The sequence below is a fragment of the Cibotium barometz genome, chromosome 53 (assembly GCF_041138505.1).
Source record: "Cibotium barometz isolate CiBa-2024 chromosome 53, ASM4113850v1, whole genome shotgun sequence".
NCBI classification, from domain to species: domain Eukaryota; kingdom Viridiplantae; phylum Streptophyta; class Polypodiopsida; order Cyatheales; family Cibotiaceae; genus Cibotium; species Cibotium barometz.
In genome coordinates, this window is record NC_141098.1 from 14,658,969 (window position 1) to 14,663,830 (window position 4,862).

Genomic DNA, 4,862 nt, shown 5'->3' on the forward strand with positions numbered 1-4,862 from the left:
CGACTATCATGATGGAGTGATGTGCATGGGTAGATGGTGGCCTGGGTCTTCATGGTATGTCTTGATCCCACAACATGTAATGGTGAGGGGTAAGGCTTCTTTGCTGAAAATGTCGGCTCGGGTTAGTTTGTGTTGGTTGACCAAGATTGCACCCGACATGGTCCCCCAACCATAAATGTACCAAGAGAGTTGACGAGGTTATGCAAATGCATGTGTTTGTGTGCATTGTGGGATGCGAGCATTTAAAAAAAGTGTGATGCCTGTAGTGAGAACTATGGAGGTGATATGCATGGGTGTGAAATGGAGTGAGAATCAAGTTGAGATAAGGAACAAATTATCATGGAAAAGCTTGCATCAAAACTTTATATCCATAATGTTTAAGTGGTTCAACCTCTCACCAAGAAGATGCTAGCCTTCCATAAGCCCAAATCTTTGTAAGCAAAAGGCGTCGAGATTATGTTAAATGATAGAATGCCAAAAAGATATCAAGAGAGTAGAAAGTGCTTAGGCCATGTGCCTTTTATAGTCCCAAGGCCACATGTACTCTCATCCCACATATACAGAGATGTCCTAAGTCCATGTGCCTAGAACCACGTCCTAGTGCATGTGCACCCTAAATTGTTTCCTTATTACAAACCATCCCCTCCTACAATGGTTTTGTCCTTGAAGTCGAAAGGGTGGTCATGCTCATAAGACATACAAAAGGCTATATACAAAAACCAAAATCATGACGAAGTGGCAATGTCATCATCAAAGGTTTATGCCTCCTCTTGGATCAAATGAAAAGGAATGTAGTGCAGTGTCGATGGTGAATCTACCAATGCATCCTTCGAGGTCGAATGTGAAACCAAGGAGTCACTTGATCATAGCTATAGATCTCGTTCCACTCGGATCAAAAGGGTAAGTCGCATCACCCTAAGTCACGAGCATGCAATGGCCACTTGGATCGAATATGTAGAAACGCTGCTCCACTATCAAAAGACAGTCACCAACAAGGATGCCTAGATCAAAGAGAAATCCACAAGATACGCTGCCAAGATCAAGGTCTAGATATCCAACAAGGTTGAAGACAAATGTGTTGTGATGCCGTATTGCATCAATAAGCACAAGGCTCTCAAGATGATCTCTAGTATGGCCAAAAGTGAATGCCCAATAAACTGAGTCCACATCAATGCATAAGCATCCCACGAGAATCAAAATAGAATGCATAATAATCTAAGTCAAAGCTTAGACCAAAAACTAATATATCATCACAGGTATAATATGCCTCCATAATCATCGGATCTATGAAAATTTCTAAGTCAAATGTAAAGCTCTTAAAATCTATGTGATTTGTGTGCATACTCATGCCTTGTCTTGAAGTGATCACTAACCTCATGCTCAATGCTTGACTGCTCAAATATATGCACTATACTCACACAAATGTTGGCAAGTAAACTAGTAGTGATATCGTGAATGTCCCCACATGTAAAAATCCTAAAAGAATAGCCTGACATATCTAACACAAGAAACTCAGGCCCATGCTCATGTGTATCCTGTGACTCCACATGCGAAGTATCACTAACCTTGTGTGTGCTAATGGACGCATCACTAATCGAATGCTAACCCACAAGAACATCTAATGCCAAACTATTATCGCTAGGTAGGTAGGCCTAGGTGTATGAACACTCATAATGCTCGATGCCATCCCTGTCCTCGAGATCATGCCCACATGATCTAGCTAACACACATCACTATCACATACAACATCATCATGTGCAGATGTGTCCATGTCATCATGTGCACATGTATCACTATCATCATGTGTATGTCTACGTGATACTTCAATATCATCATATTTATGTGTGTGCGCGATACATCATCATGTGTATGAGTATAAGATACATCATCATCATCCAACTCTGTGTTAGTGTTGGCTACATCATGGCTACATCCTCACGAATGTAGTCATGATGGCTTAAGATTGTGGGATGCTTGTACTAGTCACCGTAAGTAGAGTCATCCCATGCAAACAATACTAAGCCATCCATGTGGAGGTAGCTGAGCATGTATGGACCGTGTATGGACCAAGTGGCAAGTACATACGCCTCACTACGCTAGGTGTCAAGCCCTCAAGCTCAAACATCCACCCATGGCATGAGTAGGCCGCGTCTCGCCATACCATGAAGTCAATGAGTGAGGGTATGGAAGTCTAAGCCTTGAAGTGCCAAAGGTGTGTGTGAATGCGGCAAAAGATATATGTACCCAAGCACAAAGTGGTAGCTCAAGATAATGAGCATAGAGCCATGGTAATAGTGCATGAGCATGTCTCCTATGATCACGGTCTCAGATGGTAGCGCCCAAGTGTGGACAAGGACAACAATGCTCCAATGAGCGTGAACAAGCCCCAACAAAACCCAAAACGTGTGAACACCCACAGAAAGTGTGTCAACACCAAAATATAAAGGGAAAGAGGAGGAGGTTTCAAAAACAGGCGACCCCGGCCGCCCAGAGTGTGTGAGAAGAGGTTCTCAAACCCTAAACTTAGGGTGTGAAAGGGTAAAGAGTGTGAAAAAGGTAAAAGAAAAGAAACCTTAAGGATTGATGGGCGCCCTACAATTTTTCATTCTTCTTCACGTTGGAGCAACTTCACTGCAAGACTTGAAGAAGACGATGAAGCCTTTGGTTTTGCCTTCTCCGTGCTTGGTGAGTCTCTGATAATGCACAATATTTTTTTGTTGTTTGTTTGTTTTTTTATATAAATTGTTTGTTGCACCGATCCCTTGTGTATCTTTGCTACTCTGCGTTGCGCTCTTTTCTGCTTCAAATTCGTGACTGCTTTGTGCTGCCTCTGCTGCTATTTAGTAAAGTGCATCTTCTGCATGATGATGCTCTGAATATACCAGTGATGTTGGTGAGAGATCCTGATGGATCAGTTGCCTGAGTTGAAAATGGCATCACACCAACTCCACTGCGAGCTGCTAGACCCAATTGGTTTCCCAACAGAGCTGCTTTTGCATCTGATTTTGTAATGCCAGAAGTACTTACCTAGAAGTTCTCGACAGGATTGGCAGCCTCTGCTACTATCTCACTTCACCTTGCTAGTTGAATGTCTTTGGGCATGAAGGTAACCTATGATTCATACAGGTTGGTAACCTCAAACAAGCCAACTAGGTAAGCTCTTATAGCTTCTTGAAGATCCAAGATGTCTCAAAAGGCCGATCTATCTGAAAACTTGCTGCTTGTCTGTATGTCTGCCTTGCTTGTTGCTTTCCTATATCAAGCACAAGTGTGTCTATTTATATTTGCATGGCTTGCATCTTTGAAGTTGTTTGTCATATTGATTTCTTGAAGTATATATTCCACTCCCTACTTAGCCTATTGCAAATCTCTTTTGCATGCAGATTAATTAATGATCTATATTGCTCCTCCAACCGTCAACACCCTCAAACTCGTAGTGTATGAAACACTGGTTTACACTAGTGGATTGGGCTCGATTCCCAGTAAGGTTGGTTGGTTACACATACCATGTTAAAACGAAGAATCAAAAGCATGCATGTTACACTATAATCTTGTTTGAAATTGTTCAATCTTGCATTCTTGTATCATTTTGGGTTGGTTTAGGTTTCTGTAGGTATCCAAGGGGGAGGATGTTAGTTCGAACTATTTTTGTTCGATTTTGGATTTTCTGCACAACACCACCATTTTCATATGTAGATAGTATCGTAGTCATCTTCAACATCACATCTTCAAGTTTGTCTTCCATATTGCATCTTTGAGTTCATTTTCAACCCACATCGTTAACATTATCATTGATTTTTGCATGCTTGCTAAGTATTATTTCCACACTCTACATTGAGCCACTTTTTATATACTTTGTAGGTTTCCATCATCATCAATGATCGACTAGCACAACCATTTCGATTACTCAGTGGAAATTGATAGTACCTACAGAGACAATTGGAATATTTGTATTCTGTGTCAGTGATTAGTTATTTGCAAGCAGAATGGGAAGCAATGATGTATTGGGGATGCTTTCTGTTGAGGATAACTACTCGTTATGGTCCTATATGATGCACACCATGTATTGGCCATCGAAGGGCGTTGGAATGTTGTCATTGGCATTGAGGCACACGCTCTCTTGCCAGTAGAATAGCGTAGTATATGTACTTTGGATAGTGATACAAGTTTTGGCATCGGCCTCCGCACCTTCCAAAGCAGAACAAGGCAGGTGGGATGGCAAGGATGCACATGCACATGCATTAGTGACATTTTTAGTGAAAAAGAGTATTATTTCTTATATTCACTTATGTAAGCTATGAATCATGCTTGGGATGCACTTGCTGCTTTTTACCAGGTGCGTAATGAGGCATGAGTGATCTACTTATATAAGCAGATAGAGTCTAAGCATATGAATGAGAGATATTTAATGGATAAGTTTTGACAAGGATTAAAGATATCAGGGAATAGTTGGCATATATTGATGAGGCCTATTTGGATAGTTATTCGGTATCTACAATTCTCACAGCTCTAGCATATTCATACATAGTTTTGCATCAATATTTTGGCTCATTATGAAGGGTCATCCGAATGCTCTTGCCTTTGATGAGTTGGTTGTTACAGTGCTCTTGTTGTTGTAAGAAGAGAAATCTCAACGTAAACAAATTAGTATGCTTGTGGAAAATCATGCATTTGTTGTTGTCAATCAAAAAGGTAAAGACAAAGCCTTTTCTCAGGGTAGCTATAAGTCAAAGGTAGAATCAACCTAGTCTTCTCGAAAGGTTGTTAAGAACTGGGATGATAAGTCGAAGAAGAAAGTAAATGCAACTATTGTCAGAAGCGAGGCCATTACGTCAATGAATGCAAAAAAAAGGCTATAGAGA

General features: G+C 40.8%; 1 long non-coding RNA gene across 1 annotated transcript; it reads left to right on the forward strand.

Annotated features, from left to right (window-relative positions):
- The first annotated feature begins 2,492 nt into the window (after positions 1-2,492).
- Positions 2,493-4,539, forward strand: LOC147608332 (uncharacterized). Its single transcript, XR_015264438.1, has 3 exons — positions 2,493-2,685; positions 3,384-3,487; positions 3,862-4,539. It is a non-coding gene; the product is annotated as an uncharacterized LOC147608332 (long non-coding RNA).
- The last annotated feature ends 323 nt before the right edge of the window (positions 4,540-4,862 follow it).